Source organism: Choloepus didactylus, chromosome 19 (assembly GCF_015220235.1).
Source record: "Choloepus didactylus isolate mChoDid1 chromosome 19, mChoDid1.pri, whole genome shotgun sequence".
NCBI lineage: Eukaryota > Metazoa > Chordata > Mammalia > Pilosa > Megalonychidae > Choloepus > Choloepus didactylus.
In genome coordinates, this window is record NC_051325.1 from 16457904 (window position 1) to 16473249 (window position 15346).

Consider the following 15346-nt stretch of genomic DNA (forward strand, 5'->3'; position numbering starts at 1 on the left):
AAGGCTTGGGCTCAGGCCAGGCCAACCCTACACATTGAAAAGTACGTTATCTAGAGGCCAAAGCAAATATTGAATTTTGGGAGGGTGGGAACAGAAGGGGTCCCCTTTCAGTAAACACCCCCTCACTCTTAGGAACTTTGTGATCCTATAATTCACTTAACAATATTTACGGAACATATAGTTCCTGAGCCTCTACTCTGTGCAGGCATCGTATCAGGGTCACAGTTGCGGAGAAGACACTGTTGTGGTTCCTTCCATACCCCTTTGGTACTCACCTCTGCCAAGAGCTTCTTGCTGCAAGCAGCTGCTTCTCTCTTCCCATTCCCCACCCAGTTAATAAGTTCTTGGTCAATAAGGACTGGGGGTGGGGTGGATAAGTAGCCCCACTTCCTGGCTCCTCAGGTGGAACATCTCTGGGGTGTGGTCTACACTATCTCCTGGCATTCCCCAGCCATACTGAGCCCCGATTGCCCACAGCAGTAACTTGTATGGTATCACACTCCATTGGCTCCTTCCTATCCCTGTCTCATTCCCCATTTCTCCACTTCTCCAGTGTTTCCCATGATGACCACCAAATCCTCCCGTCAGGATCTGCTTCTGGGAAAATGTAAACAAAGACAAGCAGTGGACGAGATAAAGAAGGTCCCTGCCCAAGGCAAGATCAAGGGCTGATGGGTCTTGGTTCTGCTTATCCCTCTGGCTGCGTGCCCAGCCCTGCAGTGTATACCAGGCACTCAACAAACACTGGTAGTGAAGGAATGGATGGGTTGACTCCCCAACATCTACAGGGGGCAGCGTTATTTCCCTAGTTAAGGTGTACACCCATGTTCAGAGAGGTGAAACGACTTATCTGTAGTCAACTGCAACTAGTTGGTGGCAATGGTCAGCCAGAAGCTGGGATTTTTGACTTTTATTTCAAGCTGGAGCTCACCCCTGGGAAGACTGTCAAAAGCTAATCCACGCTAATTCCCGTTGATTCATCATTAACATGCTAAGGAACTACACATTAGGAACATGGATGGAATGGACAGTTTAATTTCAACCCAGCTCCTCTGTATTCTCTCATGCCACATCTTTCTAACAACTAGTACAGAACCAGTGACAAATGCGGGTGTGGGTGAAATTCTCCCAGAAACAGGCATCAGAAGAGGATTCTGCGGCCACAGGGGTCAGGAAGTCGGGTGGGCTGGAGCAGCCCCTGTGGCCTCTCAGAAACTTGAATTTCAAAGAAGCTGGCTTTGGTTCAAGCTCAAAGGCTTAAGTTTAAGAGACTGATATAATGGCTAAAAAACAGGCCTAAAACTATTTCAATTGACGTTATTTGGTTATGAAGAGAGAGTGTGGTCTAAGAGTGGGGAAAAGTCACATAATGACGAAATATCTGCTTGGTTTTCTGGGAAACAGGTGTTCTCTCTTAGGTCAGCAACACCGTAAGGTGGTTTGTAATTAATATTCTGCCGACTGTGGTTTGGACAATGTCTCGAACAGGTTGTGGATGCAAAAACGCCCACCCTCCATCACTTGCGCCCTTCCCCCGCAATTCCTCCGTTAACAAGGAAAGTCTTCCCGGGGCTGATTGCGATCTCTTTGAAGATAAGGACTCTGCCCTCCCTGGGCTGACTCCAGCGGAAGATGTCCTCACCCCCGGAGGCCGGAGAGGGCGCTGCTTCGGAGGAAGTTAGTTGGGTTTAAATAAAGCATTTCCCCCGGCAGTTCGCAGGTTGCGCAACCCTGCCCAGGGAGACACCCGCCGCCACGTCAGCCCAGAGCCACCGGGATTCGAACCCTCGGCCTCCCGGCGGGAGCAGTGAGCGGTCTGCCTGGGTAGAGCCCGCCCGCAGTCTGCGTCTGCAAGCAGCGCCTCGGGCCAGGGTGGGCGGGACAAGCCGGTCGGCGACTCCTCCACTCCGACGGGCGGGGCATTTCGGTTTCACCCCGCCCCCGCGCAGGGCCGAGGGCCGCACCGCCCGGCCCGCCCCCCCTCAGCCCCGCCCACCGCGGCTACCCGCAGCCCCTTCCCCTCTCCCATTGGCTTCCTCTCCGTCCAATGGCGGCCGCCGAGACCCAGCCGTCCGCACCCTGACTGGCTGGCGACCGGCAGAGTGGCGGGGCGCGGGCCAATGGGGAGAGGCGGCCCGATGAATGGCTGGCCGGGGTGGGGAAGGCAGGAGGCGGCGATCCTGGCGAAGGGGGCCGTTCGCCAGCTCCAAGACAGAAAGTGCCACGACTCCACACGCGCGCACGCAGCTAGCGAGCGGCCGGAGCGGACGGCGGACGGGGCGGACGGCATCGGGGTCGTGGTGCTTGCAGCTGCTCGGGGGCGGCTTCTTGAGGAACTCGGCCGGCTCCTCTCAACCAGCTCCGCGGCGGCGGCTCTGCCCTCTCGTTCTCCCTCCCGCGTCCCCGGCTGCAGGTAAGAAACTTGGCCGGGCCCTGCAGCGGCGGTGGCGCGTGGGCCGGGCCGTCGGGGCGCCGAGACCGGGGCGGCCGCCCGCGAGTGACACGTCTCCTCAGCGGCCCCTCCCCCGGCCGCCCGCCGCCGACCCTCGGGGATGGCCGGGGGGCGGGGTGTGTGTGTGCCCGGAGCCGGAACCCCGTGCAGGGGCGTCGGCCGGCGCGCCCAGCAGCCGGACCCCATGGCTCTCGCCGTCGGGGGGACCCGCGGCGGCCGGGTTGCGGCGTGAGGACCCGGCGTGGGGACCTCTCCTTCCCGGCCGCGCCGTCGGGCCGGCCCGCGCGCTCCGAAGTTGGGCTGAGAAAGTTGGCGGCGGGGTGGGGCGGCGCACAGCTGGCGGAGGAAGGGGTTAAGTTTCGGGAAGCGGCCGGATGACGTTGCCCGGCTGGAGTCCGGGCCGGAGGGGGATGGGGGGGGCGGGCGGAAGGCGGCGGAGGCCGGCCCGGGCGGCGGAGGGCGGGATTGAATGGGAGACCCGCCGGTCCGGCGCGCCTGCCTGCGGCCTCCCTGTGCTTGCGGGGGTCGGCGCGGGGGCGCCTGCCCCGACGGCGTGGGGCTGGGGCGCGAGGCTGAGACTGGGGCGGAACGCCGTGTGGGGACCTGGGGCGGGGAAGCAGAGCGGCGTCCGGGGTCCGGGCGGCCCCGGTGGCAACTTCCCGGAGTGCGGGAGGCGGCTCCCTGCTCCCCCTGGCGGCGGGGCCGGGGGCACTGTTTCTCCGGCGGGGCCGCGCGGAGTCCGGCGCGAGGGCGCCGGGCATAGGGGACGGGGCACCCCGGTCCTTGCCCGCCCCCACTCCCACGATGAATGGGCCGGCGGTGCCAGGCCCGGGCGGAAGCAGGCATCTCCGGCCTGGCCGGCCAAGCGCACTGGCACCCAGCCTGGCGCCCGCCCCGGCCCACCAGGCTTCCCGGGCTGCGTCCCGAGGAAGAGGAGGACGGGCTGGGGACCCGCGCTTCCAGTCGGGCATCCCGGATGCATTAGGGCCCCCCCTCCCCAAATTATAAGCCTTAAATTAAGTGGTTAAGAGAATGGTCTTCTGAAATCCCGGCCCGCTGTGGGGGTAATCTCCAGCCCGATTGACCCCGGGTCTCAGTTTCCCCACCTAAGTAATGGGGTTACTAATTGTTTCTCTTTCAGACAAGCTGTGAAGAAACAGCATATATAGAAAGTAGTTCAACAAGTATTGGCTGTTACTGTTGGGGTGAGTTTTTCCTTTCAGGTGGAACACTCAAGGAAGGTGGGGGTGGGAGGCCAGCTGGCCACCTGTGGACCTGGGGCTTGCATTAGTCACAGATCTGCCTCGATCACAGGATCTGAGTTCTAGACCATATGCTCTGCTTACGGACCCTGTCTTTGCTCAAGGCACTTAACCTCTCTGAACTTTAGGCTCCTTATCTGTACTCTGGAGTTAGTACCACCCTCCCCACTGTAGGGTCAGGAGAGGCTGGCAGGGAAGTGCTGGAGAACTCTGGGACCTTGTGCAAACAGAAGGAAGATTGGCAGTAACTCCCTGGAAGTCAGAGGTCAAGGGAACCACCAAGGAAATGACACTGCAAGGCTCTCCCCGGGACCTCCCTTGAGGGAAGGCCGGCTTCTTGTCCCCCACTTAACTGTTCAGTCCACCTTGGGGTGGGGGCGTGGGGATGGCATTTTCTGGACAAGTGGGGCCTCAGTCCCGGGCTAGGGATCCTTCAGAGTTGTGGCTGCTGGATGTCCCCGAAGACTGAGATTTACACGAGCTCGACTCAGTTGGGGAGAGGTCTCCACCATCCCTTCATCCCTCCACTTTCTTGTCCATTAATCTGATACCCAGAGAAATCTCGGTGATCCCACAGCATGCTGCTTACTGTGGCGATGTCTTAGTTTTGTTTATGAACTTCACAAAGGTCAGTCCGCTGTGGCCTGCCAACCTGTTTCCCTTCCAGGAAGAAGCTTCCGGTTCTGAGGTCTGGAGATGCCACTTCCCTCACCATTTAAGCAGAGAGGAAAGGTGGGGGCAGATCTTCTAGTAGGTTAAGGCTTCCTTTACATGGAGCAGGAAGTCTGGCTGGTGGGCTCCTGGGCCAGTTGAGGTGGGGAGGAGGTCCGGCGGTGTGCATGTAAGGAAAGGAATCTTGGGATCTGGAAGCAGGGTATTCCCTGTGGATAGAGCTTTAGGTGCTGTGGCTATGTTTTAGCAGAATACATTTCTTTCTTAGTTGGGAATCAGCCTCTGAACATCCATAAGCTGATTAAGAAGTTAGAATGCTGTATGAATATTTTTTAGTGATGGGAAAGTTTTAAATAAATCTCGAATCATTGAGTCACATTTAAGCAGTTATGTACTCTGCTTAAATGAGCCCTAACTCAACAAGCCGCAATAATTATATAGCACCAAACTGTGTAAATGGTTGAATGCAAATGATATGATTGGAATATTGATTTATTATGTAGCAGGGACCCCAGGCTCTTCTAACTTGTTCTTTTATCCCTGGGAGCTTTGACTAATAGATGAATGACACATGGGCAGGGAGTCAATGGTTCTTTTGAGACATCAGATTTTTCTTTGCTAAAATCCTGTTTTGGAAGGAAAAAATAATAATGGTCAGTCAGAATTATGAAAGCGGGGAGTGTACTATCCATCTGTGTCTATCCCGGGCCTGCAGTGGTTAAGGCCCAGCGACACTCTGTAAATATTGACAAAATGAAGTAGACTTTACCTGTTAAAATGTTTTCTGTAGCCGTCTCACTTTCTTAGAATGATTGAAGCGGAGCCCAACTTAATTGTTACGGTTTGCTGTTTAAAATTAGATTCTGCCACACTGGCGTCCACTTAGACCTCGTGACACCAAGCCTACTCTAGGGCAGGTGTGTTGCTCCCATTTGGTGGATGAGAATGTGGAGGCTCGTCCTGTTCCCCAGCTGCGGGTGACACGGGCTCGGCCTTCTGAAAGGTCTGGGTTCTACAGGGCTGGATAATTCCACACTTCCCAAGGGTGGACATGGATGGAGAGGGTCAAAATTAAGAGCTTCAGTAACAGGAAGGTGGGGAATGAGTTGAAAATTCAGAGGTGCAAGAAGGTGCTTTTCATTTCATTTCTTTACCAATTGCTTTTTGTGTGCAGGGCCTGTGAATGCTATAAATACGAACAAGTCGGGCCTAGTCCTTGCGAAAGAAGCTTCCTCCTAGAACTGTGCTGTCTGGTAAGGGAGCCACTAGCCACATGCAGCTGTTTAAATTCAGTCTCTTAGTCATAGTAGCCACACTTCAAGTGCTCAAAGTCATGTATTGGACAGTGCTGATTTAAATCATTTTCGTCTTCCCATGGAGTTCTGTTGGATGGCACCGGTGTAGTTCTAACTTGTATTCTCTAAACATTGAAGTCCCTCTTCCTCATGATCACTTAGAAATATCACATCCAGCCATCTGAAACTGCCCATTTTTAGGTCAAACCCAGTTGACTAGTGGCAGTTCAGACGGCTCAGCCTAATAAGCTATTCCCTTTGCTTCCTGATAGCTTTGTGAGCATTGTAAATTGCATACCAAGAAAAATAAAAAGGCGGGGTGAGGGGTGCAGCACCATGTTCCTGCTCTGGGGATTTTTACCTAATACTCGTGGCATCAAAATGGTCAAATGTACCAAACTTAGAAAAATGGTGGGTGTTAAGTAGATAGCATATGGCTTGTGGGGAAAGTAAATATTAATTCTAAGTGAGAGCCCGGGCTAGGAGGCCCACTTAGCATTAAAGAAAATTAACTCAGGGACTTTCTAGGAGATGGTTTTCTGAGGTAGACAAATTCTGAATGAGTCTCCTGAAACAGGCAGCTAGACTCCCAAGTCTAAAATCCAGACATACCTACAGTTTGGCTTTTAAGTCCCAGAAGTAGCATGTCTCTCCCACCTGTCTAGTAATGGGAAGTAACTTTAATTAATAGACTTTTATACTTTATAAATTATTTTGGCAGGGCTGGAATAGCTAGCTGCCCAGCCCCCCAAACCTTATGTATTCCATTATGCTGGAGTTTTCATATTTGGCTGGCATAAATTATTTCCTAGGCCAGTGGCTATTTGCAGGCTCTGTTATACTACATATAACTTTGAAAGGAACCATTTGCTAGTATTTGGAAAGAATTTTGAATTCTTGGCCATATTGGTGGGCTCATTTTAGTAGACACTGTGGAATAAATGTAAAACCAAAGTTAACTTTAAATGAAAAACCATGAATGTTGGGCAACTGCATAAACTCCTGTTGGTCAGAGAGGAGGCCCACGGAGATCATGCCGGAAGTTTTCAGCTATTTATAGTGATAAGGAATATCATCCGCTGGCTCAAAAGCTGTAATGAAAGATCATCTTAAATCCAGATCCTTAATTCTAAACCCCAACCCCAGGCAAGGTGTGAAGGAGGAAAGATTGTTTTAGGCTGTCTTAAGACTGGTTTCAAAGCCGGTGCCCTGCACAGAGGGAATGTGGCCTGCACATGTGTTTGGTTTGGCTGACCCCATGATATTAAACACTTGAGTCACCAATTGAAAAATGGGGAAATTTTTTCATTGAGATCTAGATTTGGGGGTTCTCTTGGGAAAAGATGGGAATTTCTGGCCACACCAGGACTACTTCCCTGTGTGGCAACCTTTGGCTGTGGCCACCTTCTGTGGATGGGGTGTGTGTTCTTCAGCGTCTTCCAAGATTTCCGTTACCTGCCCAGCAGGCATTCACTGGGGGGCACTGTCCGAACTGGCAGGTGAGAGCGAGGAGGGGCTCGAGAGTGTTGGGGTGTAGCCTGGTTGTCTGAGCTGCAGCATGGAGCTGTGGGAGAAGCCCTGGTTGGGGGTTCTAACTCTGGAAATAAGTGGTGTGACCTTGGACATGATCCTTCTCCCTGAGCTTTGGTCTAATGAAATTAGGCAGGTGGCTCCATCTTTCTGGTTGTTGAGGCCACAAGGCTCGGTTTATCCTAATCTCCTCATACCTCTATCCCAAATATCAGCAGAGCCCATCAGTTATCCCTTCACAGAGCAGCTGGAATCTGACCATTCTCACCATCTCTCTGGGCACCATCCTGGTCCAGACCCCTGTCACCTCTAGTCTGGTTTATTTTGGTAGCCACTGAAGTGTTCTCCCTGTGTTTCTCTCGCCCCACCTTCTAATTTCCTCCTGGTTCAGCTCATGTCAGTCTTCTGTTCAAGACCCTCCTGGGCTGATGTCTTTACAGTGGCCTCCAAGGGCCCAATTTCTCTCTGGCTCCACTCCTCCTATCCCTCCTTGCCCTCCTCTCCAGTCTCATTGGCCTCCTCCCTGGGCCTTAGCCTCCTGCCTCAGGGCCTTTGCACGTGCTCTTGCCACCACCTGGGAGCTTTTTCCCAGATGGCCACATGACTCTTCCCCCAGCTCCTTCAGGTCAGTGAGGTGTGACCTCCCTGACCACCTTGTTTAAAACCACAGGCTCTTCTCCATGCCCCCACCCCCACACCGTTCCACGCTCTGCTTCACTTTCTCTTCATTTTCATCATCCGACGTTCCACATAGGTGACTTTGTCTGTCTCGTCCACTAGAAAGAACCTAAGTGCTCCCGACACAGGGCTGGGTCTGTTTTGTTTCCTGAGGCATCCCAGCACCCAAAAGAGTGACCAGCACCCAGTAGACACCCATCTCTGCTGAGCTTTGAGAAGAGGTGGTTTTCTCGTGCTCGTGTTCTGGGAGTGTATTATTATTTAGTCTGAAGTAGTCTGGATTCCTAGAGCATCAAATATAAACACAAAAGCATATCCCAAAGCCAAATGCAAGTGATTGTTGGATTACATCCAGGCAGGCCACAATGGAGAAATCGACAGTCACGCATGGTAGACAGCACCAAATGTGAACGGTCGGTCCCTGCTCTGCCTGCGGAACCCAGGGGTTTGCAGTGACTTGTTAGGGGAGGCTTGGGCGTTGGCTGCCTCCCAGGCGCTGATCCAGGCTGGTTGCTTCTCCGTGCTCCCCATTTCTCTGCAGCCCCTTGGGGGGGCCTGGGCCCCGCCCAGACAGTGAGCATCTTCTTCTTCCCTGTCTGGCTGATGAGCAGAAGGTGGGGCCTGCGAGGACACACTCACCTGGAAGCAAGATGTTATTTTTGGTTTGAACAGTGTGCTAGCTTGCTCTGGAAAGAGGTTGATTTTGTGTTTAGTGAGGGGAAAAAAAAAAAAGTGTTCCTTAGTGGAGGGAGAATTCTCTTGTAGTTGGCATCATCTTCTCGCCTCTCTTGGTTGGATTTTTGTCACCAGACTGAGGACTGAGAGGAAAGGATAAAAGTAATGCCCTGCCTCACCTCCTGGTGCTTTCCTTTTTCTAGGAGGACTTGGGAGTGAAAGCTGAGGCCAGGCCAAGCTCCATCCATCTTTTCTCCTCTCTTCTTGCTTTTGCTTTTAGGCAAAGAAATGAAAATTAGAGCCTCCTTTCTAGGGGGAGGATCTCATTTTACCTGGAAAGGTGGAAGCCCCAAGCCCACGGGAACTATGTTTTCCTAGAACTTCTCATTCAGTGGTTAAAATACACAATTCACCCTAATCCAAACGTCTTTTTTTTAAATTAAGACTGATCTTGAATAGGAATTAGATGCAGCTTTATTTTTGTGGAATATATTTCCATTTCCTTATTAGTTCTAGATATATGTAGTAATTAGAAAGAAGAACCGTAATTTTCAGAATTTAATAATAATCACAGTGATTGAGGGAAGGAGCCAGTGTTGAAGAATAAATGAATTATTGAAAACCTTAATGAAAAGTCTTACTCATGACATGTGAGGGGCATTTATGAGGTCACTTTGAGTCAGGACCTTGAGCCCAGCCTTCCTTTTCTGCCATCCGTTGCTTCCCCCTGAAGTTGGAAGTCCCCGAGCCTTATTCAGGACAGCTTGAGATTTTACAAAGACTCTGGGAAACAGTGTGGTTTGCATGGCCTTGCAGCAGAGCCCAGGCATGTAGGAGTGTGAAGCCGCTGCCCTCGTCTTAGTCGGAAGGTGACTGTCTGCCTTCACCCCAGTCCTCAGTTACCTCCCCTGTCTGATGGGGCCAATATTGTCTCTGAAGACTAGAGAGCTAGGAGGTGGCAGTAAAGTAGCAGGGATTCATCTGGAATGAAAGGTTCTCCTGCCAGAGCCACGTGATGCCATTTTCCTACCGAAGATGATGTGTCGATTTTAACTCTACTGATGTAAAGTATACATACAGAAAATGCATCGTCACGAGTCTAAGCTCAACAGGTTATTCCTGCGCCCTGACCCCTGCTTCTTCCCCAAAGGGCCTCTCATGCCCCGTCCCAGTTGCCACCCGTCCCCAAGGGTAACTGCTCTCCTGATTTCTAACACTACCGTTGAGTTCTGCCTGTGTTTGAGCTTTGTGTAAAGCATCCCATGGCATATGCCCTTTTGTGTCATGTGTGAGATTCTCCCCTGTTGGAGTAGTGGTAGTTCATTCATTCATTCTCGTTGTTGTATAGTATTCCAGAGTGTGGATATACCACAGTTTATCATTTTACTGCATCCTTGCAGTTCCAGTTCGGGACTGTTGTAAACAGTATTGCTGTGAGCAGCCTTGCCTCTGTCTTTTGGTGAGGACTTGTACGTGTTTCTGGGAGCCTGTACCTGGGAGTGACATTGCAGAGCTCAGCTTTAGAAGAGAGTGCCAGACTGTTTTTCCCCTGAAGTGCTTGTATTTACACTCCCACCAGCAGTCTATGGTAAAATGGTTGACGTTAAATTACCATTGAAAATAAGTAAATAATTCACTTGTGCTGAAGTTCTCCTCTGTCATAGAGATGGAAATGTTAAACCGATGGAATTCATTAAACAGAGGTGGGACTTGGCAAAGATACTACGAACGAGAATAATGTGGGGTCAGATTTTATTGGCGATGAGCAGTTGCTGTCCTTAAACACAAATCAGAGTGGAAAGGCAGCTTCTCTCCCAGGAGTTAAACCAAGGGAGAAGTTTGGCAGAGCTCTGCTCTTGAGATTGTTCTTCATCAGGCAGCCCCCACCCCAACCCCAGGCTGAGGGTTAAGAAGTAGGTTTCTTAAAAACAAAGCAATCACAAGTCAGATACCAGACCTCATTTCAGCCCTGGTCCACACATTTCTGATCTGAAAATCCACCCACCTTCTGGAATCCTTGCCTTGTGCAGAGCCCAGGGATACTCTGCAGGCAGCCCTCCTCCAGGGTCCAGGTATGTCCATGTTAGATTTGGGAATCTCCCCAGCACAGCCAGGTTACCCCTTTTTCTCGTAAGAGCTGAGTGGTGGGGATTTGATTTGTCTGCAAGTGACAATCCAGATAACAGTAGTTTAAGGATGGAGGGGGCATTGTGTTTCTGGTGATATGGTAGGCTGAGTTGTTTGGGGTGGGGGTAGTGCTCCACAGCAGATTAGAATAACAGCAAACACCTTCTGAAAACCAATGGCTCAGAAGATGTGGAGAAAGATAATGAAGATGCCAAAATTTCAGTGAGAGAAGTCACTGTGGAGGGTAAGTACAACCCAGAGGTCATTTGGGCCAACTTGCTACACCTTCAGGGAGCAGGTGAATTAAAAAGACTCTCCCGAGTTCTCTCCCAGGGCCCTCCAAGGAAAGCTGCCAGTACAGAGCAGAGCCAGGTGGGTGGGAGAGGTTGATACAGGTATTGTTCCCTTGTGAAGATCACATGACCTGGGTGGTAGGAGACTCTCTAGCTGATTCTATATTTTAGAGTTGACCTGGACAGGTAGTACCTCTGGTCCAGTCCAGGAGCAAGCAGTTCTTTCAGGGACTGCACCTTTATCCTCTTTTTGTATTTGTGATTTTCAAAGGAAAATGTTCACAATTCAGAATAACCAAGCCCACAGGACTCAGGGGGCACTGTGAGCGAGGGCCCATAGGAACAAAACAGTGAAGACAGGAGGTGGTGGAGTTATTAGGTTATAACACTCCATACTATATTAATAGAAACAACAAGACTGGACATATTAGCAAGGAATAGGAAGCTATAGAAGTTGCTTAGCAAATTTGAAAAAGGAACCAGTTACAACTTCCGGAAATTAAAAATTCACTAATTGTAATTACAGACCCCAAAGATGGGTTACCTGCAGATTAGACACAACCAGAAGAGAATTAGTGAACTGGAAGACAGAGCAGAAGAAAATACACAGAATTTGCCTTAGAGAACCAATAGATGGATAATTTGTAAGATTAGTTAAGAGTCAGTGAGGATAGACTGAGAAGTGTGTCTGATTGGGGTTCCAGGAGAGGAGAGAGATCATGGGACAAAAACCAGTATTTGAAGAAATATGACTGTTTTCCAGAATGGATGAGATACCCATCAAAACCAAACCAAAACAGAACAAAAACACCAGCAGAATAAATAAAAACAAATCCACATGTAGACATTGTAGTGCTGTAGCAACCAGAAGCAAAAATAAAGAGTGAGGGTGAAATGAAGATAATTTTAAGACAAATGAGAAACCAGGACAAGTAGTTGCTGAGAGATAGTGTTACTTCATGATAAAAGTTCAACTGAGCTGAAGATATGGCAGTTTTAATTTTGTGTCTCTGTGAACACAGTCATATATAAAGCAAAAATTGGTACAGCTACGAGAAGTGGTCAAATCTAAAATAATAGAGAATTTTACCACATCTCTCAATAATTGATAGCTAAGCAAACAAATCAACAAAGAATAGCGCTTTTGAACAAAACAATTAGGAATGTGGTCTGTATATGACCATATATAAATAAAACACCATAGCCAACTGTTTCAAATTCTTTCTAAGCACTTTGTAAAATTTTCAAAGATTGCCCGTATCCCAGACCTTAAACTCTCGACAGATGTCAAAGAATTAAAATTCTGCAGAACAGGTTGCTTGGTCATAATTTGGCTGAATTAGAAATATAAATAAAAAGATGAATAGAAAATCTCCATGTACTTGGAAATTAAAAAACATATATATTTTGTGTTTGTAGGTCCAAGAGAAAATAATGGAAAATTAAAATGTCTTGAAATGAAGAATAGTGGGAGTATTACACTTCAAAAAACTTTTAGGATGTAGCTAGAGTATGATTTTCAGGGAAATTTATAACGTTACATACATTAAAAAATAAGAAAAGATGGAAATTAATGAACTAAGCAGCTATCCCAAGAAGTTATAAAAGGCAAAATAAACCTAAACTAATCGGAAGGAATAACAATGATAAGGAATTAATGAAACAGAAAGCAAATATACAGTATAGAAGCTCAACAAAGTAAAAAACCTTGTTCTTAAAAAAATGACTAATATTGACAATTTTCAAGCAAAATTGATCAGGGAGACTGCAAGAGTTTTCCAATATCAAGAATGTAACTTATATCAAGAATGTAAAATGGGTTGTTACTACCAGTGTTTTAGATGTGAAAAAGATGAGTGGTGATTATGAACAGCTTGTGCCAAAAAATAAATGATGCTATAAAATATCTAAAGTACCCAGAGGAGGAGACCTTCGCATGCATCATACATAGGAAACTTCTTTTTCATGTCTCCTTATGGCAAGTTCCTACAACAAATTTCTAGAAAAATAACTTATCAACACTGAACCAAGAAGAGCTAGAAAATGTGCATAGTCCTATCATTAATAAAGAAATTGGATCTGTTCTCAAGTTTTCTCACAAAGAAAATACCAGGCCCGGATGGTGTCCCTGGTTAACACTACTAGCATTTTAAGACTAAGTATTCCCGTTGTCAACCGCTTTAAAAAGAAGAAAAAGTAGGAGACTCTCCACTCATTTTGATGCCAGCCGAATCGTTTTGATGCCAGCTTGACAAAGAGTAGTAGGAGAAAAAATTAACAGTTAATCTCATGTCTGAAAATACAAACAAAACCAAATCCAGCAGTATATAAAATAACTAAATTATATTTATGCTAGGAATGCAAACTTGGTTGTACATTAAGAAATGAGCTTATGTTCATCTCCTACACTGACGAGTTAAAGGAGAATAATATGATTGCCTTAATATATACAGAAAAAAGTTTTTGATAAAATTCATTATCTATTCATACAAACTAGGAATAAAAAGCAACTTATTTTTAACCTGATAAAATCTACAAAAAGCCTGTAGCAAACAACACACTAAGTAGTGAAGCACTTTAAACTTCCTTTTGAAATCAGGAAAAATAGGAATGCCTACTGCCATTCCGTCTCAGTCCTACCCTGTGCAAAAAGGCAAGAAAAATGAAGATTGGGACGAAAGGAACAAAACTGCCATTCGCAGATAATATGCTTGTGTGTAGAAACATTTTTAAAAGGTATTACTAGAATTAAGAGTTGGCAAAGGTACTGGAAAAATAATCACCCTATAGAAATCAATTGGATGTCTGTTTGCCAGCAACAAAAAGAAAATGAAACTTGAAAGAAACATTAGCAGTAGTATAAAAATGATGGAGAACCAAGAAATCACTCCCAAAATATGTATGATTCTTTGGTATGTGATATTTTCCTCTATCAGGGCTACTTATGTTTCTCTGTTTAGATTTGGTCCTTTGTAGAGCAACCACCTAAGTTAGCATGCTGTTCAGGAGATAGTTTGTTCAGCAGACACTTACTGAGAACTTGTCGATATGCTAAGTTTTGACTGGATGCAGTGCCCAACTGACAGATCCCTGCTTCCTGGGAGTGTAGCATCTACTGCAGTAAGAATTCTGTTCTAGACTAGGGCATCCTAATTCTTATGTCCGTTTTGAAAAGTCAGATTTCTTGATTCCTAACTTCTAGGCACAATGTCTTCATTAATAAAGGTGAAATTATTTAGGCTTCTTGTATGTTCTTAGAAGGTCTGGGTCTGTTTAAATACCTGCTTTTCCAAAGACAATTATTTTAGAGAAACACAAAAACAGGTCAGTTTTTAATTTTTTTTCCCCTCAGGCATGGAAATTGAATCTGAAATGGCTGATGAATAAGCAAAGGCTTATAATAGAATACATTTCTATTTTAGGATTTCAGTCCTTCTTTACAATGAGTAATATTGTTTCTTTGAAATGGGAAGTCAGTATATTTCCATTCTCTTAAAACGTGAACAACTATTTCAGAATCTGTTTTCTTAGTTGCTATGTTTAATTTGGGGAGAAAAAGTCAGAGATTGCACTTAAAAATTCTGTAGATGAGATGATCTGAAAACCATTTTCTCCGAACATTTAGAAATGTTAGCTGAAGTTAATAAGCATTCTTTAAAAAGCAGAGATGAACTTAAAGGAAGTAGAAGAGATCACCAGAGCCCATGAGCGAGTGTCTGGGACCAGAGCTGTTAGCAGACCCTGAGTGGGTGGAGTAGTTTCAGCAGGTCCTGGGGTAGGGTGGGGCCTCATAAGAGCAGGGGTAATTATTTGTGGTCTAGTTATAATATGAGAGTTAAAACGAATGGATTAAAACTATATGTACTTATATGAATAAATCTCAAAAACAAAGTTTAGAAAAGGCAAAAAAAGTGCCAGATAACACCTACGGTATGTCATTTACATAGCAGTCGCCAGTGTGCAAAGCAATATTATATCTTGTTTGCAGAGAGACACGTTTGTAATGGGAGCATAAACCCATGTGAAAATGGTAAATGACACATGCGGGCATAGGTTCCCTGGAAGGAGAGATGGTATTGTTTGTGTTTTTTTAATATCTGAAGTAAATATAGTAAAATGTTAGGATTTGGTAATCCTGGGTCGTTGATAAATGGATGTTCGTAATAGTTTTCTCCTTCCTCTTGTCTATTTTATGTATTTCATAATAAATATTTTTAAATTTGGAGATAGTGGTCCTGATGCAGCCCTATCCACTGGGGGTTCTGTTTTGTTGTCTCTTGTTTGGGGTCTTGTGCCTTCCTGGTAAGTCACTGCTCGAGAGATGGATCTGGAGGCTGGTTTTCTTTATACCATTCCCGACCC

At 47.3% G+C, this 15346-nt stretch overlaps 1 protein-coding gene across 10 annotated transcripts in view; it reads left to right on the forward strand.

Moving 5' to 3' along the window:
* Nucleotides 1-2278: 2278 nt before the first annotated feature.
* The window catches only part of RRBP1 (ribosome binding protein 1), a 56903-nt gene continuing 43835 nt past the window's right edge, over nucleotides 2279-15346 (forward strand). For all 10 annotated transcript variants that reach the window (XM_037811669.1, XM_037811667.1, XM_037811672.1 and 7 more), the window contains exon 1: nucleotides 2279-2413. The gene's annotated coding sequence lies outside the window, so the exon portion shown is untranslated. The remainder of the gene's footprint in view (nucleotides 2414-15346) is intronic.